The sequence below is a fragment of the Diceros bicornis genome, unplaced genomic scaffold (assembly GCF_020826845.1).
Source record: "Diceros bicornis minor isolate mBicDic1 unplaced genomic scaffold, mDicBic1.mat.cur scaffold_357_ctg1, whole genome shotgun sequence".
Classification (NCBI taxonomy): Eukaryota; Metazoa; Chordata; class Mammalia; order Perissodactyla; family Rhinocerotidae; genus Diceros; species Diceros bicornis.
The window spans coordinates 209,021-228,417 of record NW_026691228.1 but is presented as its reverse complement, the minus strand read 5'-3'; the positions used below and the strand labels follow the sequence as shown (position 1 = coordinate 228,417).

Here is a 19,397-nt window from a genome sequence, read left to right as displayed (position 1 = left end):
ACTCTCCCTAAGGTGCTCTCTCGTCTCCTGAAAGAACGAATCTAAAAGGTCTGCAGGTATCGTATCCGAGGAAGGAGGGGGAATGGGCCACCAGGCGTGATGTCTGCAGTAACATCTGTGTCGGATGCTCTGACCGGTCAGTCAACAGCGTTCCCTGCAAGGCCGTGCTGGCGGCATCATGCAGCACACTACAGCTGCAGATGCATTTTCTCTCCAGATCGACTATCAACTGGCAGACGCTGAATAGACCAGTTTTATCATTTCCCAGAGAAAGGCTCCTAAGTGGCTTCAGTGATTCAGTCTGCCCTTTGTACCTCCTGCATGTGAAGGCAGACAATGTCCTGCTGGCTCAGATATAAATTTGTCCTCAGCTCTAAGGTGGCATAAGTTTCTGAAAACTGAAACTGCAAAGATGTCCTTTGTCATCTGAGACCCTGTCTTCTTTCCGCCTGGAGTGCTAGCTGTGAGAGACGTGGGTCTGCCTCGGGTCTGCTTCCTGAGACTAAGCGTGTCTCACCCTCACATGCTTCTTTCCTGGCTCCACGTGGCCTGTGCTTTCTGCTGCTGGACTCATAAGATCATCAAGCTCTGCTTGATTTCACCTTTGTCTTTTAAAAGCATTTAAAAACAAAAAGGTAACAAGGTTCTTGTTTCTAGACTTGGTCTGGGCTGAGTTGAACGTTCTCTGAGGCAATGCTGACCACTTGAACAGCAGGCAGGGGACTCTCCCCTGGAGAAAACAGGGCAGCGCGTCACTGCTCTGCTGAAGGAGGAGGGTCCGTGAGTTTCTTAAATACATCCGCCTTGTCCATGGGCCACCTCATTTAGACCTCACTCATCAAACCCCGAAAGCCCTTCAAACCCTGAGTTCTCACCTCTTGCATAGCTCTCTTGGCAACATAAACAGATGCTGAGGTGTCCGAGGCCTCAACAATCATGACCTAGATTCTGCACATGCATGTCAGAAAAGAAAGATGGTGTCCTGGCAGACGAGATCCTAAAGGGGAGAGTTATCAGGGCTATGCTCCCTGCAATTTGTAGGATATCAAAAGCAATTGGAATAATGTTTCCTTTTCTAGTTCCACGCCTTATAAAATATCATCTTTAAGAAGTCCTGGATGCCATAGGCCATCAGTCCCACGATGCTCAGTCTCCCATAGTTTACCATCTCAGATGTTAGGATGATTTGGCAAACCCGGCATCCTATGGTGCTTGTCCAGGGACAGTTGTGAGAGGTGTCACCTCCGCTGCATGGAGAAAATTGGGGGTCATCTCTGCAGGTGTGGCTGACCAAGGGCGACCCCTGGGTGTTTCAAGCAACAAACATGGAAAGGCCCATCTGAGGAAGGCATGTGGTCCCCCACCATTGCTTAAATGTACTCCATTCATGTCTGGGAGCTCAAGGAAGCCACAGCATCAAAACTTGCCGAGCGGTGTCAGCGGCTGGGAGAACACCGTGGCCGTGATTAGAGTCTCTTCTACGAAATGCTTTCGCAGGCACTGTAGCCACAGTGGGCAGCCATGGTTAAGTGGAAAACATGGGCATTTGTGGCTCAGTCAAGTATGGTTGGAACAACTGTGCTCTGAATGTGAATATGTTTTATGATGCCTTCACCAGCTCACTTACACTGTCCTCTTCATGCTTTCCAAATAACGATGTATCATACTAGTCTTTGTCTAAATATATGGATTTACGTGGGTATAAGTAGAGCTATTTCAATAAACACATTGAGGAACACTTTCAATATGTATAAAACATCTAAGTCATAAAAGGGTATTTTTTTAGTTTAATCGGCAGTGCATTTTCATAAATAATGGCGAGTCTTTGAACTGACGACAAGTCAGTGAAACAGAGTCATTGAAATCCAGCACTGAAATGGGACCATCTAGTGCGATGGACACCCAGTCTCAGTCACTGGATGTCAGGCTTCGAGGCCCCACGTGGTGCGTCAGGTCCTGCGTCCCAGTTAGCATCTCTCACGGCAGCCTGGAATGACCCACAATCCAAATGAAACTCCCCGTTTGCTGGCACACCTTTGAGCCGGGTGTCATAAGCACCTCCTTCAATGAGATTGCCTCCTTCAACCCTCTTCTGTATAAAATCTCATGATCTCAGGAAGGTTTAAGCACGCCAAGCCTCATTTTCCCACCTATAAATTCACATAGCCATGCTGTCTTCACACTGTGCTTCTGTGGTGGTGTTGACACAAACTCAGGCCGACGTGCAGCAGGGACGCACGGGCTCCCATCTTGCCATCTACACACCAGGCTTCCCCAAGTCTCCTTGGATGGTTCCAGGCTCCCAGAGGCACCGACACGGCACATGGATTTGTGTATTGTTGTTGTTATTTTAATCAAAGTCCAGTCCACCAGAAAGCTGTAGATATTTCTACAGGAATGTCTGGAGTCTGGTTAATTCAGAGGTTCAAGGATTCTGTTTAGCGTTGTTTAATGCTGGTAAAATAAGTAAATATGCACCCAGCACTGACACGCTTTTCTGCAGATGAGTGTCAGCAGCTCAGGGGTCGGATGTGGTCACCTGCGGAGCAGCCGCCCAGCGTGTCCAGCCTTCATCCAACCTTCTCCCTTGATTGGGAGGAAACCCATCCCGTGCTTTCTCAATCCTTCAGACCTTCTCTACAATATGCATCTACGTCCTCTGTCCCAGCACCTCGCGGGTGGAAAGCACATGCTTCTTACAACAGCCGCCTAACTGAGCTCCCTGCTCTCAGCACTGGCTCCATCAATCTCTCCTTGATCCTTCTGACAAACTGGTTTTCTGACCGCCCAGCTAAGGGCTTTCCTGGGGCTCCCCCGACCCTTGAGGGGCTCGCTTTCCTCACCAGCTTCACGCCCTGCTGTCCTGCTGTCTCCCCTCCCCCAGGACGCCCCCACTTCTTCACATTCCCCTATCTCCACCCTCTTCTGTCTTCTCCTAAATTCTTCTCATCTCCCGGTCCTTGTGTGGGTGAGGCTGGCTCTGTGGGCTCCTCCTGCTACCTCCCGGCCTGCAGTGGAGGCCTGCCCTCCCCCCGCCTGGGCCTGCTGCCCGTGCCTCCCGGCAGGTCTGTCTCCCCTGCCAGCCCCTGTGAGGACCTGCGCCTGCGTCAGTTCAGTGTTTTCATCCAGATGCCACACAGCACCCGGCATGTTGTGCGTGCTCCAGAAACACATATTCACTCCCCAAAACCGATGAGATTGCACACTAACGCCCAGCCCCTGCAAGGACAGGCCTTAGCTTCTCCCTGTGCATGTCCTTCCAGGAGGAAGTCTCCTCTCCTCTTCTCTGGGGCCACCTGTTCGCTGAGCCTTGGAGTTCTGACTGCCATATCAGTGCTCACCCCTCTCTTCCTCCTGCCGCCTCCTGTCACACAGCCGGCACACATCTGGTGGGGCCTGGGCGTGACCTGGAAGCCTTTCTTCCCGTACATCAGGGCAGCAGTCACTAAGGCCTCGCCGTGCATCCCTTATTCCATCCTGCCCTTGACCTCTGCGCTCACCATTCCGTGGAGAGTGAGATCTCCGAGGAAGCCCCTAACGTTCTGACCCTATCAGGCCTCTGGGAAACGTGTGGCCCCACAGGGACCCTCCTTGCTCGGCTTCATGGTTCACCGCCCTTTCCTGACTCTGCTCTCCCCTCTCCAGCTCTCTCTTCTCATCTCTGAAACCGGCCCTCCTCTTGATGAGAATTGAGCACCTTCCAGCACTCTCAGGCCGGCCGACTTCTCCTCAGAACACCTGACAGGCCCAACCCCCTCACCCTGCCTGTGTCAGTGGCGACAGTGTCGTGCCCACTCTGGCTGTGCCGTGATCATGGACTCTGTTCTTAGGCTGTGTGTGTGTGAGAGACACGCCTTGGCGCATGTGTGTTGAGCACCATCACTGAACTTGTGTCATGTCTAAAATCAAGCTCCCCGTGCGTCTTCCCAGCCCTCAGAGAAGCCCAGCACGCATCTGTCCTCACCGTCCATGGAACACTCTTCTTCCTGGCCGGAAACCACTGCACATCTTCACCTCTCCTCCTCAGGATCTCTGCCTAATTGGTCCCATAAACCTTCCAGTTTGTTCTTGGAAATGACTCTGGGTCTGCTTCTTTCACCTCCAGTGGCCTTTCCACCACTGTGACACCACGACCTTGGTTCAGACTCAACATTCTCACCACTCGTGCCGCACGCTCTGACAGGTGACTTCCTGTCAGCGGTGTTCTCGTCCTGCGACTTCTCGTGGACGGACGTGGATTTCTATGCACTGCAGTCGGCAGAGTCTTCTGACCGAACAGAGTCTGCCACCTGCCCGGGTCACAAGCTCTCGGTGTCAGTCACCACGCGCTCCTCCATGCCTGCCTCCACGGGGCCTCCCCTCTGAACTGCCCCTCCTTCTGTAATCCTGCAATGACTGACTGTCAGATACTCCACGTGAATACACGGGGACGTCACTGGTGTTTCTTTCAACACCCAGCACGAGAGGCTCAATCCTCGATGAATGAAATGTTCCCCACTCCTGTGTCATGGACCCTTAGAGTCTAACATACTCCAGAGGAAGAGTGTGCTCTCAGTCCTCCCCAACACTCTAGTCCTTGTGACATCATGGGAACAGCAGGGTTAAAATGTTTTCCTGGAAAGAAAAGAGCCATATGTAAATAGTTCTTGCCTAAAAGCAGATCATTCTCCTTGAATGATCACGTTCAACAAATCGGGCAGTAGGAGGCCCTATCGTGTCTTGCAAAAAACATTAAAACATTGTTTTACGGCAGTGAATAAGAATTCATTTAACTGGTTCTTGAGATTTCAAATAAAGGTCTAATTAACATCGAGAATTTCATTTTACTTTACACTAAAATGAGCAATCATTGGTTTTTAGGGTTTTTTTTTGAATTTGACACAGATTTACTCTCACCATGTCTGAGTATATTGAAGAGGTGTTGGGGAGAAAGAGTAAGGATAATGGGCACATGCCTGATCTTTATTCCACTGAACAGGCATCCCCAGGCATCAGCTGCTTGTGGGGCAGCAGGGGGTGTTTTAAATCTGAGGCTGCATGTGTCTGTTCACAGGGCCCTCGCTGCACTGGGATGAAGTACATGAAACGGACTCTAGGAGAAGAGGAAACGTCTTGGACTTTTATAAACCTTAGAACACGTCTGTTTTGCTCCAAGGCATCTGAACACCTGGGCAGCCGTTTCTCAATGGATTAGTCTGGACAATGTCTTTCAAACACCCTGAGTGGCAGAGTTCTGCCTGAGGGGCAGACGGCAGCTGAAGGGCAGGTGCTCCACACACCCGTCACTCGAGCTAGGGGTATGTGAGAAAATGCATCCCCTTTCATGTGTGGATAAATAGTTCCATTCCTTTGATTTCTTTTGTACTCTCTGGGGCCTACGGCATTGTGATAGCGTGAACATTCAACTCTCGCTGACCAAGTCTCAAGATGATGTGCTCACTCCTGATCGTCATTTCGCCAAGCTCCACTCTGTTGCTAATGATCTCAGAGAGTTTTCTGAAGATGAACTGCATTTTCCTTCAGTGTGAGATTATGCAGTATAAATACAAAGACACAGACCATGCAGCATCAGAGTCTGCAAAAGTGTATGTGAAATGTGCTGGTTGAGATATTGAAAGTGCAGCTGAGAGATGAGAAACAGGAAAAGACACAGCTGTGGAGTGTGGGTGTCCATGTGGGTCAAGTATGTGAGTAAGAGAGTTGAGGTGGAAGACAACAGGGACTGATGTGGAATTAGTCACTACGGAAACTCATGACCTGTCTTAAGAGGCAGCCTCTACTTGCTTCCAGCCAGTTGGTCATTGTCACTATGGGACAAGAGTGTAAAATCTTCTGATTTCTAATAGGAGCATGAAATGTGTATTTTACATAAAAGACCTGATTTCCAAAACCTTATTTAGACAAAACAACCTATGATTCACCAAAGATGGCCCCCAGTGTGCCAGTTTGCAATTTCTTGTCTAGAGCACTTGTTTTTAAACATTTTTCAAAGGCAGAGTCTACTTTTCAAATGGAGTCATGCATGAAACTCTAAAATAAAAACTGACAGAAATACTTTTCCATTGCTATAAAATTATTTTGTTTGTTTAACTTTCTCATATTTATTTGCTATAATTTAGAAAATGGTGGCTCTGTTTTGATAGACATTTAAAAGTTGAAATTCTGGAGAATAGATTGCTGTGGCTGTTTTACATAGCCTCAGGATCCAAGTTATCGCTATATTTTGTTTTGGTGACACTATAACAAAAAAGTTCTGATTTACACAGAATCAGAAATATAGTTGCAAATAGTGATTTTTAAAGCATGCCTTACAATCCTGGGATACGTCCAAATTAAACTAGATCTGGGGCTTTAAAGAGGGGTCATAGGAAATCCTCACTTCCAAGATAAATTGCATAGCAAAACGTAACCACTTCTTCTCTCCTTACCACAAAAATAAAAGTCAGCCAAGTAGAACCCAAAACTCACCATAAGCACCAAAACTATCTATATCCCAACCCTGTCATGACTCATGGTTTACGGCAGAAAGAACATGCATCTAGCTAACACAACTCTCTCTGGAAGTGAATAAGTCACCGTTACTGGGTATTCCCACTGAGCTACCTTCCTGGAGAAGATGTGCACAGACCTGGGTTCTTAGTAAATGAAGCTGCAGAGGTCTGATCTTCATAGTGAATGACATATTCACAGATATACAGGGATGAAAGGAAATTTTCATTTAGGTTGTGAACAAAACTGAGGTCATTTGCTCAGAAGCAAAATAACGTGCTAGCATATCACGAGGAGCTGGTTTTTTAAAAAAAAGGAAAAGAAAATGAAGATTTGGGCAGAGGGCGTGTCTGGATACTCAACAGTGATTCCACTAAGCCTCACTACTTCTCAGCTGGAGACGACTGTCAGTTACCGACCGCAATGGGAGTGTGAAGAGCGTATTGTTTGAGGGAGTTTGGCTCGTGATAGTCATGAAGAAGTGTCAAAAATCTCTATGCTTTTATGTATTTGGCCCATGACACAGATTTGAAAATAAAAAAAAATAAAATAGGCTAACCATTTTCATTTGTAGTCACATGTCGCTGTTTAAAGAAATGGCTACATGCTCTTCTTTAATCCAACAGAATGAGACCCATCAACAGTCCATTATTCCAGAGGAAAACCAAAGAATAAACTACCATCCATGTCGATATGGATCCAGTCTTGGGATATGACCCTGAAGAAGACAGTCAAGATTGGGCTGGATTTTAGCCATACCCTGTGGAAAGTGTGGGGAGTGGTTGAGAGCATTATGAGTGACCCATCCAAAGGGAGGAAAGTAGGTGCTCCACAGGGGCATGGTTTTTTAATTTGCATTTGGGTCCCACAGCCAGCAGGATGGCTTTCCTGCTGGGTGGACTCCTAGCTCTTCTCACCTATTGGGAGGACACTTGGGAAGAGTCAGTGGTAGAGCTGACATTGGCTGGTGATGGTCAATTGCCTCCTTGACGACCAGATGCTAGAATCAGCCAAGCGTTTTTTGAGGCCCCTTTTTCAAATCATGATAGAGACTGCTTTGTTCTGGGCAGGGGCAAATGTTTCCAGTCAGATTGAAGTCGTTTCAGGTTTATTTCAACTGCAAAGAGTATAGTTGGGGAAAGCTGACAAAGACGCCCCTGCACACCGGCCAACGTCAATACTTGATATGATACAATGTTTGAAAGAAAGAAGAAACTCGTCCTCTTAGGGTCTCCTGGTGAGGCTTCCTCGGAGGCAACAGTAAATTGATGGAGATGTTCTAGCCCTGCCCCTTCTGCTGTCTCCACCCAAATCCTCAAGGCTCCTCCTGCACAGCGCAGGCCCCTAACAAGGAAATGAGGTTGGGATTCCCGGGACTCTCGTGGTCAAGGCCGATGGCTATGTGGGACTGCTCACCCGAGACATCCACTCACTCCGTCCCTGTCAGTCTGGGTACCAGGTTTGCCTGTTGGTAAGAGCAGATCCTGGAAGCTGCTGGTCTCGCTTCCTCTCTTGTCCCAACAGCCATACCTGACACATGGTTACAATGGCGAGAGAGAGCGAGAGAGAGGTGGTAAACCTAATCGTTATTCTGTGGGCTATGGATCCAGCAAACGTCTGGTGAAACGAGAAGAACTGAGGGACAAATAACAGTTTGTGACATAATGGTATCTTTTATTTGAATTCATATTGTAGTTTTTTATTTCCGTAAATATAGAAATTTCTTCCTAAACGTTTTTCTTTTCTGTTTTTTCCCTATAACATTATTCGTCATTTAATCAGTAAACAACATAAACTTCTACGTTCTTTACAGGGAAGAGATTATCTGGGTCACGACTTTGCGATGAGCCTGGCTTCCACTTTATTCCCTAGTTCTAGTATCTGAAATCTTCCATCTCTGTGACCACATTTTCTATTTTTTCATCTCCTGCCTCGGTAACCTATTTAATCTCTGGTGCCCTGAGAACGATGGTCAGCTGTGCTCTCATCAGCACAGAGGTTCCTTTTGTTAACATGTTGTTAAACTTACTACTTCTGTTTGCCAGCATGTTATAGCCTCATAAGGATGTTTCCACCATAGTCCTTCTGCCTTTCTACTCTTCCTCTTTTCCTTTCTTTCTCTTTCTGTCTCTTCGTTGAACATTTTTCTCCTTTCTTTTCTGCATTTTCTCTCTACTCTTTCTCATACTCTCTTAAAGCTCTCTTCTACATTCTCTTCCTCAATTCATTCCATTTTTTTCTCCTTCCCTGTAATTTTAAGACAACATTGTAGTTAAAGTGTGAAGAACTTCATTTAGGGGCCAGTCCCCTGGCTTAGCGGTTAAGTTTCCGTGCTCCGCTACTGGCCGCCTGGGTTCGGATCCTAGGCGTGCACCAACGCACCGCTTGTCCGGCCATGGTGAGGCAGCGTCCCACATACAGCAACTAGAGGGATATGCAACTATGACGTATAACTATCTACTGGGGCTTTGGGGAGAAAAGGTGGGGGAAAAAAAAGGAGGAGGATTGGCAATAGATGTTATCTCAGGGCCAGTCTTCCTCAGCAAACAGAGGAGGATTGGCGTGGATGTTAGCTCAGGGCTGATCTTCCTCACACACACACACACAAAAGAACTTCATTTATAACAGCCTGCCTGACGTCTCCCAGGAGCTCTCACATCATCTATCAATCAACTGCCTGTGGATACAGATGTTCAGGCAACCAACTTCCCCTCTCCAATCTTCGACCCTTCCTTCCTCATGTTGGGCCCTCGGAGATCACAGCAGCTGGTATTAATGCCTCAGGGAAGAATATTTCCATTATGATCAGTCTAGCAACTCTACTCACAAAGGGACATTTAAGGATATTGTTAGACATAGCATGACCTACCTAGAAAACCTCTGTGTCACTTCATATCACTGTTGAATCAGTGACAAGGTCATGCTTTCAGAGTTTCCAGTTTCCATCTTGAATTCTTTTTCAATTAGAGGAACAAAACTAGCCCATTGCTATTTTCCTAGCCTCCCATATATGCTACATACTTCCTCAAACATTACTGATAATAGTTGTGAAATCATATTTTTAATTTCAATAAGTATTCTCAAACATGATTAGTGGCTCTGCAGATTTAACTCTCTTTAAACAACTATTTATGGCATATCTCTCCATTTATTTAGGTCTGTTTCAATTTCTCTCAACAAAGATTTTTAGTCTTCAGTTTATAAAACTGCATATTTTTTTGCTAGATTTTTACTAGGTACTTGAAATATAGTGCCATGGTAATGTTTTGTTACAGTATATAGAAATGCAATTAATTTTTGCAAATTGGCCTTGTATTCTGCAACTTTGCTAAGTTCACTTACTAGTTCAATGTTTCTGTAGGATCCCGTGGGTTTAGGATGTATACCACACCATTAAATGTGATATTTTCTGTACAATATTTTCTAAATGCACTTTTTGAGATAGAGGAAATTCACTTCTATTTCTTGTTTGCTGAGGGTTTTTACTATGAATGGACATTAAATTTTGTCAAATGCTTTGTCTTCGTCTATTAAGATGATCATATGATGTTTTTCCTCAATTATGGGAAAATGTGGCAATTAACATTGCTTGCTTTCCAAATTTTAAACCAACTTAGCCATGTTGTTAATATATTGTTGAATTTGATTTGATAACTTGGTCAAGAATTTTTGCATCTATGTTCGTGAAGAATATTGGTCTTTTTTCTTTAGCTATCTTTCTTAGCTTTTGATATCAGGGATATGCTGGCTTCATAAAACAAATTGCATCCTGTTCTCTTCTCCTCTATTTTTCAAAAGAGTTTATGTTAAAATGGTGTTATTTCCCTCGTATATGTTTGACAGATTTCACTTAGTGAAGTTATCCAAACCTGGAGTTATATTCATGGAAAGGTTTTTGATTAAACATACAATATCTTTAGTAGATATGGCCTAATTAAATTGTATGCTTTTATGTCAATCTTGAAAACGCAGGTCTTTCAAGAAATGTATTCCTTTCCCTTAAGTTGTCAAATTTATGCTAACAAGTTCTTCACAATATCCCATTATTAACCGTTTATTTTCTGTAGTAATGCCTCCTCTTCTGTTACTGATATTAGTAGTTTGCAATTTCTCTTTTGTCTTGGCCAGTTTTACTAGGAGTTTATTAATTTTTCATACTTTTTGATTTTCCTATTATTTATACATTTTCTATTCTATTGAGTTATTCTCTTTATTTTATAATTTGCTTTCTTTTAAATATTCTGAATTTAATTTGTTCTTTTTTTTCCTAGCTTCTTAAGTTGAAGCAAAAATCAATGATATTACAACTTTCTTTTTCCCTAATATAATTATTTAAACCTATAAATTTCCCTCTATGTACTGCATTTGGTACATCCCACAAATTTCAATATCCTATGTTTTCATTACATTTTAATTAAAAATATATTCTAATATCTATTTTATTTTCTTCCTTGCCCATTTTTATTCTGAATAATTTTGTTTAATTTCTAAATATTTGAGAAATTTTGAGATATCTTATTTTTATTATTTCCTAATTTAATTGTTGTAGACAATTTTTTTTCTTAATTGTTTCAGTCTTTCAAATTTACTGAGATTTATTTTATGGTTAAAAATATAATTTGTCCTTGTAAATTTTCATGTGCACCTGGAAGAAATATATTTTCTGCATTCGAGTCTAGTGTTCTAGAAATATAAGTAGTTTAAGTTGGTTCATGCTGTTGTTCCAACCTTTTATATATTTTCTAATATTTGAATTTATTTAAAATAGTGTTCATTTCCTGATATAAATTGGACTTAAGTCTCATACTATGTAATTTTATTTTTTCAGTAAATTATTGTTATGTATGATAAAAAAAATAGAAGCATACTATAAGTTGAACAGATGCCTTCTCTATATTATTTATCATTTATTACCACAATAGTAATATTTAAAGGACTTCACTTCTGCAAATGTCATATTTCTTATCTGCATCATCATTTTCACATTTTCTACTTGATCAGTGCATAAACACGCTTTACTGTCCCCCATTTTAAAGAAAGCAAACAAACAAACAAAAAAACTTCCCAACCCTTGTCCCCTCCAACAAGAACCCGAATTTTCTTCTCTCCTTCTCAGCACTCTTCCTTCAAGGAAAGGACTAAACTTGCCATGTCCCATTCTCATCTTCCATTCTCCTTTCAATTCATTCCAATTTACTTTCTTTCCAATAACCCACTAAAGAGCCATTATGAAGGCCATGTGTTTTTTTTTTTCATCTTTTTAATACAACTTTTAATAATCTGATTGATTGTGAAATGCAGTGTTCAATTCTACAAATAGTAGAAGAAATAGCAAGATACATGAGACTGTTATACATAAAAAGTTTTCTTACAAAACATATGCAAACAGCTTTGAAAAAAAGACTGAAGGCATCATCCTTGATAATTTTCTTCTATATTAAAAAAATCTCATAACTAATGTTATTTTTAATTTTTCTTTTAAAAAATTAGATTTAGGTACAATTTGCTGATGTCTTTTCTATATACTTCTTTTACATGAACTTTTACTAGTATTTGATAATTTTGACCACTTGAAACATCTCTTCCTCTATGTTTTCAATATGTCACACTCTCCTAGTTTTTAACCTTCTCTTCTTAACTTCTAAATTTTTAGAATATAAAGTCTTGTCCTAGTTCCTTTTCGTTTTTACTAATTGATCCCAACTATTTCCATGGCTCTATATATCATCTCTATGCTTATAATTTTGGATTTGTATCTCCAGCCTGGCCTTTTCTCCTGAGCTTTAAAATGGAGTATCCAACTGCCTATTCCAAGAGTCCGTGTGTATCATAAGGGACAGCTCAACTTTAGCTAGGCCCAAACCAAAAATGTGATTCAACCTTTCTTAACACCTCATTCTTAAATCTACTCACTGTTCTTTCAAGCTTTCCTCACCTCAGTTACTTGGGACAAAAATTTGGAGCTCAATTTATTCCTTTTTTTCCTCATTTTCCTGCCATCTGGTAGCCATACTGTCTTTCAAAATTACCAGTCTGATCATGTTACTCTCTGCTGAAAATTTTTTAGTGATTTCCCATTTCATGTGAGGTATAAACCATGTGTACCCTGGTCTCTAATGCTCTATGTGATGTGCTCTCCTTCTGCTCAGATTTCACCCCCTCCTCTCTTCCTCTTTATTCTCCAGGCTCCAGATGCACAGCCGTTCTTTATGTCCCCCAAATACTCTAAATGCAATCTCATCTCAGCACATCTGCAGGAGTTAATCTCTCTTCTTGGGATGATCTGCCTTCAGATCTTCTTAGAGCTGCCTCTTCATTGTTCGATTGTTTACACCAAAGTTACCTTCTCAGAGTCCCAGACTCATCCCATACTCTCTTCCACATCCCCTTTATTTATTTCCTTCATGGTACCTGAGTACCTGGCTTTACTGTCCATCTTCTTCCACTACAGTAAGTTGTTTCCTACTGATCACTCAGTTTAGATGTGTCTCTGACACTTAGAAAATTCTCAGATGATATTTTATCAATAGAACTTCCGCCTTCACAAAATGGAGAGAAATGAGCATGGCTTTTAGGGTTAGATAGTCTACCCGGAGCTTGACCTTAACTTACTGTGACCTGAGTGAGTGACAGAACCTCTAAGGCTAAGATTCCTCGTCTAATATAAGAATAATAGCATTTACTCAATATGGTCATTCTGAGGTTTAATGAAATAAAATGTGTGTTTCACTAGCAGGTAGTAATTATCCAAAAAAGTTAGCCAGAGAAACTATTTTTGTTGTTCTTAGTAGTATTTACAACACTAGGTTCAATATGGACTTTACTCTTTGTTTTATAAATTCATTTGACTAACACATAAGAGAGTATCTACTAATTTATCAAACATTATTTGGGGACCAAGATGTATGAAGATAAAGGATCTCACAGTCTTCTAAGTAAGACATGGGTAATATGAGTCATATATAAATATTCTACTAATACACACTCTATGATACACATTTGTGCATATATTATATATCTAGCCATATATAGACTATTTAATAGATTACACATACAAAATGTAACTGTAATACTAAATGGCAAGTCCTGTATAAGCACAATAGTAGCACAAGGCGAAAGTGATGTATTTCACTTAATGTCTTCCGGTAGCATAACAAGTGTACTTTTGTCATTGTTTTAGTCATCTCCCTTTATTTAAGGAATGTATTTAGAATCTGAGCTTGTCAAAAAGATTCTGTAAAAGTGACATCAGCGTCATGGCGGAGCGAGCTTTCCCGTAAACTCTTCCCCTGATAAGATACAACAAAAGGAACAGTCACAGACCAACAACGGAATGCTAGACAGTGAAAAGCAGGATCGGAAAGATCCACACTGCTGCACATCTGAGAGTGGAACATGCTGGGCCCCTGGAGGAAGTGGGGAGAGGTAAGGAGAACTTTTCTGCCTCCCCATCAGACCAGCGATCCTGGTCTGCTCGGCTCCCAGAGAGGGGGGAGGGGCGGCCCTCTGCAGGGAAACCATAGCCCTTTGGGCTCTCTCAGCCAGTGGCAAACTCCCACACAGAGGACTCAGAATTGCTACAGGGTACCATCAATATCTGAGCACCCCAGAGAGTGGATAACGAGGGGCGAATGAGAAGCCCCCCACGCCAGGGGCCCAGCGGGCAAAAGAGAGAGCACCCCCCTTCCCGCAAACCGGACCCTGCAGCTCAGCCGACCAAACCAGACCAAGTGACCTGTGGATCGAGGATGGCAGTGAACAGCTGGGGCAGAGCACAGGGGCCTCAGATTACACAGCCCTTTACCCCCACACAGTGGCGGCAGGTGGAAATTACAACCAGAGATTTCCAGGATGAGGAAAAACAAAGCCAACGCAGGAACCGCAATGCAAAGATACATGAAATCCCCAGACCAGAAGGAAAATGACAAGCACCCAGAAACCAATCCTGAAGACAGAGAAATCCATAACCTAAATGACAGAGATTTCAAAATAGCTATCATAAAAACACTCAACAAAATACGAGACAACACAGACAAACAATTCAATGAGATTAGGAGTTTCTTCACAAAAGAGATTGAAATCATAAAGAAAAACCAATCAGTGCTGATGGAGATGAAGAACACAATGGAGGAGATAAAGGAGAATCTGGAGTCTTTAAAGAACAGAGCTGACAATATGGAGGAAAGAATTAGCATTTTAGAGGATAGCAATACAGATATGCTCCAGATAGAAGAGGAGAGAGAACTAAGACTAAAAAGAAATGAAGAAAGTCTCCGAGAAATATCTGACTCTATTAGGAAATGTAACATAAGAATTATAGGTATTCCTGAGGGAGAAGAGAGGGAAAGAGGAACAGAGAGCCTATTCAAGGAAATAATAGCTGAGAATTTCCCAAATCTGGGGAAGGAGCAGGAAATACCAGTAAGCGAAGCCAACAGGTCACCTAAACATGTCAACAGGCAAAGGCCCACACTATAACACCTAGTGGTAAGGCTAGCCAGAGTCAATGACAAAGAAACAATATTAAGGGCAGCTAGAGAAAAACAAAAAATAATGTACAAAGGAACTCCCATCAGGGTCTCAGCGGATTTCTCAACAGAAATTTTACAGGCTAGGAGAGACTGGAATGATATAGTCAAAATACTGAAAGACAAAAACTTTCAGCCAAGAATACTCTATCCAGCAAAAATATCCTTCAAATATGATGAAGAAATAGTAACTCTCCCAGATAAACATAAACAAAACCTAAGGTAGTTCATGGCCATGAGACCCCCACTACAAGAAATACTCAAGAAGGCCCTCCGGCCTGAAAAAAAGAAGAGAAAGGGAATACAAAGCTTGGAGCAAGGAGAAAAATAGGTAGATAAACTCAGAAAAATAGTAGATCTTTACCAGAATAGGTTAGCAATCACTTAAATAACAAAATCAATGATCAAAGGAAGTTATTCACCAAAAATAAATTTAACCTCATCACTGAAAATACATAGCCACAACACAAGATAGAATAAGGTATAACAGAACGACTTAGAAGGGGAAGAGGAAAGTGATTGAATTGACTTAGTATAAGGAAATAGAAGGCCATCAGATAATGGACTATCTCATACACAAGATTTTTTACACAAACCTCAAGGTAACCACTAAACAAATAATCAAAACAAAATCACATATGATAATCAAAGAGAAAACTAGAAGAGACATGAGACAGAACAACCAAACTGAATTGGCAGTCCAAAACAAATGGGACAAGAAACAAAGGAAATGCAAAAGAACCAGAAAATAAGTGACAAAACAGTAACATTAAGCTCTCATATATCAATAATTACCATAATGGAAAGGATTGAACTCTCCAATCAAAAGATACAGAGTGGCAGGATGGATTAAAAAGCAGGACCCAACAATATGCTGCCTCCAGGAAACACATCTCAGCTCTAAAGACAAGCACAGGCTCAGAGTGAAAGAATGGAAGACAATACTCCAAGCTAATGGCAAACAAAAGAAAGCAGGTGTTGCCATACTCATATGAGACAAAGTAGACTTCAAGATAAAACAGGTGAAGAAAGACAAACAGGGAAATATATAATGATAAAAGGGACACCCCACCAAGAAGACAAGAAGACACTTTTAAATATATATGCACCCAACATAGGAGCACCAATGTACATAAAGCAACTATTAACAAACCTAAAAGGAGACATTAATAACAACACAATAATAGTAGGGGATCTTAATACCCCACTTACATCAATGGATAGATCATCCAGACAAAAAGTCAATAAAGAAATAGTAGAATTAAATGAAAAACTGGACAAGATGGACCTAGTAGACATACAGAGCACTCCATCCAAGAACAGCTGACTACACATTCTTCTCAAGCGCACATCGAACATTCTCAAGGATAGACCATATGTTGGGAAACAAAGCAAGCCTCAACTAATTTAAGAAGATTGAAATAATAACAAGCATCTTTTCAGACCATAATGCTATGAAACTGGAAATGAACCATGAAAAAAAAACTGGGAAAGTGACAAAAATGTGGAGATTAAACAACATGCTACTGAACAACTAATGGATCATTGATGAAATTAAAGGAGAAATCAAAAACGATCTGGAAACAAACGAAAATGAACATATGCCATACCAAACCATATGGGATGCAGCAAAAGCAGTCCTGAGAGGGAAACTCATAGCGATACAAGCCCACCTTAACAAACAAGAAAAAGCCCAAATAAGCAACCTTAAATTACACCAAACAGAACTAGAAAAAGAAGCCCAAAGTCAGCAGAATGAGAGAAATAATAAAAATCAGAGCAGAAATAAAGGAAATTGAGACCAAAAAACAGTAGAAAGGATTAATGAAACAAAGAGTTGGTTCTTTGAGAAGATAAACAAAATCGACAAACCCTTAGCCAGGCTTACTGAGAAAAAAGGAGAAAAGGCTCAAGTAAATAAAATTAGAAATGAAAGAGGAGAAATTACAACGGATACCACGGAAATACAGAGGATTATAAGAGAATACTATGAGAAATTATATGCCAACAAATTGGAAAATCTAGAAGAAATGGATAAATTCTTAGACTTATACAATCTCCCAAAACTGAACCAAGAAGAAATGGAGAATCTGAATAGACCAATCACAAGTAAAGAGATTGAAATAGTAATCAAAAACCTCCCAAAAAATAAAAGTCCAGGACCAGATGGCTTCTCCGGTGAAGTTTACCAAACATTCAAGGAAAATTTAATACCCATCCTTCTCAAACTATTCCAAAAAATAGAGGAAGGTGGAACACTTCCTAAATCATTCTATGAGGCCAACATCACCCTGATACCAAAGCCAGACAAAGACAATACAAAGAAAGAAAATTACAGGCCAATATCACTGATGAACATAGATGCAAAAATCCTCAACAAAATATTGGCAAACCGAATACAGCAATACATTAAAAAGATCATGCACCATGATCAAGTGGGATTTATACCAGGGACGCAGGGATGGTTCAACATCCACAAATCAATCAACGTGATACATCACATCAACAAAACAAAGAATAAAAACCACATGGTCATCTAATAGACGCAGAGAAGGCATTTGACAAGACACAACATCCATTTGTGATAAAAACTCTCAACAAAATGGGAATAGAAGGAAAGTACCTCAACATAATAAAGGCTATTTATGACAAACCCACAGCCAACATCATGCTCAACGGGGAAAGACTGAAAGTCATTCCTCGGAGAACAAGAACGAGGCAGGGCTGCCAACTCTCACCACTCCTGTTCAACATAGTACTGGAGGTTTTGGCCAGAGCAATTAGGCAAGAAAAAGGAATTCAAACAGGTAATGAAGAAGTGAAATTCTTCACTATTTGCAGATGACATGATTTTATATATAGAAAACCCTAAAGAATCCATTGGAAAACTATTAGAAATAATCAACAACTACAGCAAAGTTGCAGGGTACAAAAATCAATCTACAAAAATCAGTTGCATTTCTGTATGCTAATAATGAACCAACAGAAAGAGAGCTCAAAAAGATAATACCATTTACAATTGCATCAAAAAGAATAAAATACTTAGGAATAAATCTTACCAAGGAGGTGAATGACCTATACAATGAGAACTACAAGACATTATTGAAAGAAATCGATGATGACATAAAGAAACGGAAAGATACCTCATGCATGTGGATTAGAAGAATAAACATAATTAAAATACCTGTATTACCTAAAGCAATCTACAGATTCAATGCAATCCCAATCAGAATCCCAATGACATTCTTCACAGAAATAGAAAAAAGAATACTAAAATTTATATGGGGCAACAAAAGACCCCGAATAGCTAAAGAAATCCTAAGAAAAAAGAACAAAGCAGGAGGCATCACAATCCCTGACTTCAAAACATACTACAGAGCAATAGTAATCAAAACAGCATGGTGCTGGTACAAAAACAGACACACAGATCAATGGAACAGAATTGAAAGCCCAGAAATAAAACCACACATATATGGACAGCTAATTTTTGACAAAGGAGCTAAGAACATACAATGGAGAAAGGAAAGTCTCTTCAATAAAAGGTGTTGGGAAAACTGGACAGCCACATGCAAAAGAATGAAAGTGGACCATCTGCTATCACCATTCAAAAAATTAACTCAAAATGGATCAACGACCTGAAGGTGAGACCCGAAACTATAAAACTCATAGAAGAAAATATAGGCAACACACTATTTGACATTGGTCCTAAAGGAATCTTTTCGGATGACACGCCTACCCAGACTAGGGAAACTAAGGAAAAAATAAACAAGCGGGACTTTATCAGATTAAAGAGCTTCTACAAGACAAACGAAACCAGAATCAAGATGAACAGACAACCCACCAGCTGGGAGAGAATATTTGCAAAACATACATCTGACAAGGGGTTGATCTCCATAATATATAAAGAACTCACACAACTGAACAACAAAAAGGCAAACAACACGATCAAAGAACAGGCAGAGGAAATGAACAGACACATCTCCAAAGAAGATATACATATGGTCAATAGGCACATGAAAAGATGTTCAACATCATTAATCATCAGGGAAATGCAAATCAAAACAACCCTAAGATATCACCTCACGCCCGTTAGAATGGCTATAATCACCAAGACAAAAAACAACAAATGTTGGAGAGGATGTGGAGAAACAGGAACCCTCATACACAGCTGGTCGGAATGCAAACTGGTGCAGCCTCTATGGAAAACGGTATGCATATTCTTCAAAGAATTAAAAATAGAGATGCCCTATGACCCAGCCATCCCATTACTGGGAATCTATTCAACAAACCTGAAATCAACAATTCAAAGAGGCTTATGCACCCCTATGTTCATTGCAGCATTATTCACCATAGCCAAGAAGTGGAAGCAACCTAAGTGTC

At 41.3% G+C, this 19,397-nt stretch overlaps 1 long non-coding RNA gene across 3 annotated transcripts; it reads right to left on the bottom strand.

The window, feature by feature from the left end:
* Nucleotides 1–2,872: 2,872 nt before the first annotated feature.
* On the bottom strand, nucleotides 2,873–8,198 carry LOC131402921 (uncharacterized). Of its 3 annotated transcripts, XR_009219077.1 has the most exons (4): nucleotides 7,906–8,198; nucleotides 7,049–7,207; nucleotides 5,758–5,839; nucleotides 2,873–4,614 (listed from the first exon to the last, which is right to left on the bottom strand). It is a non-coding gene; the product is annotated as an uncharacterized LOC131402921 (long non-coding RNA). The 3 variants fall into 3 exon arrangements; XR_009219076.1 differs by lacking the exon at nucleotides 7,906–8,198 and having other exon boundaries at nucleotides 2,874–4,614; nucleotides 7,049–7,401; XR_009219078.1 differs by lacking the exon at nucleotides 7,906–8,198 and having other exon boundaries at nucleotides 2,874–4,614; nucleotides 5,758–5,807; nucleotides 7,049–7,401.
* Nucleotides 8,199–19,397: the final 11,199 nt, after the last annotated feature.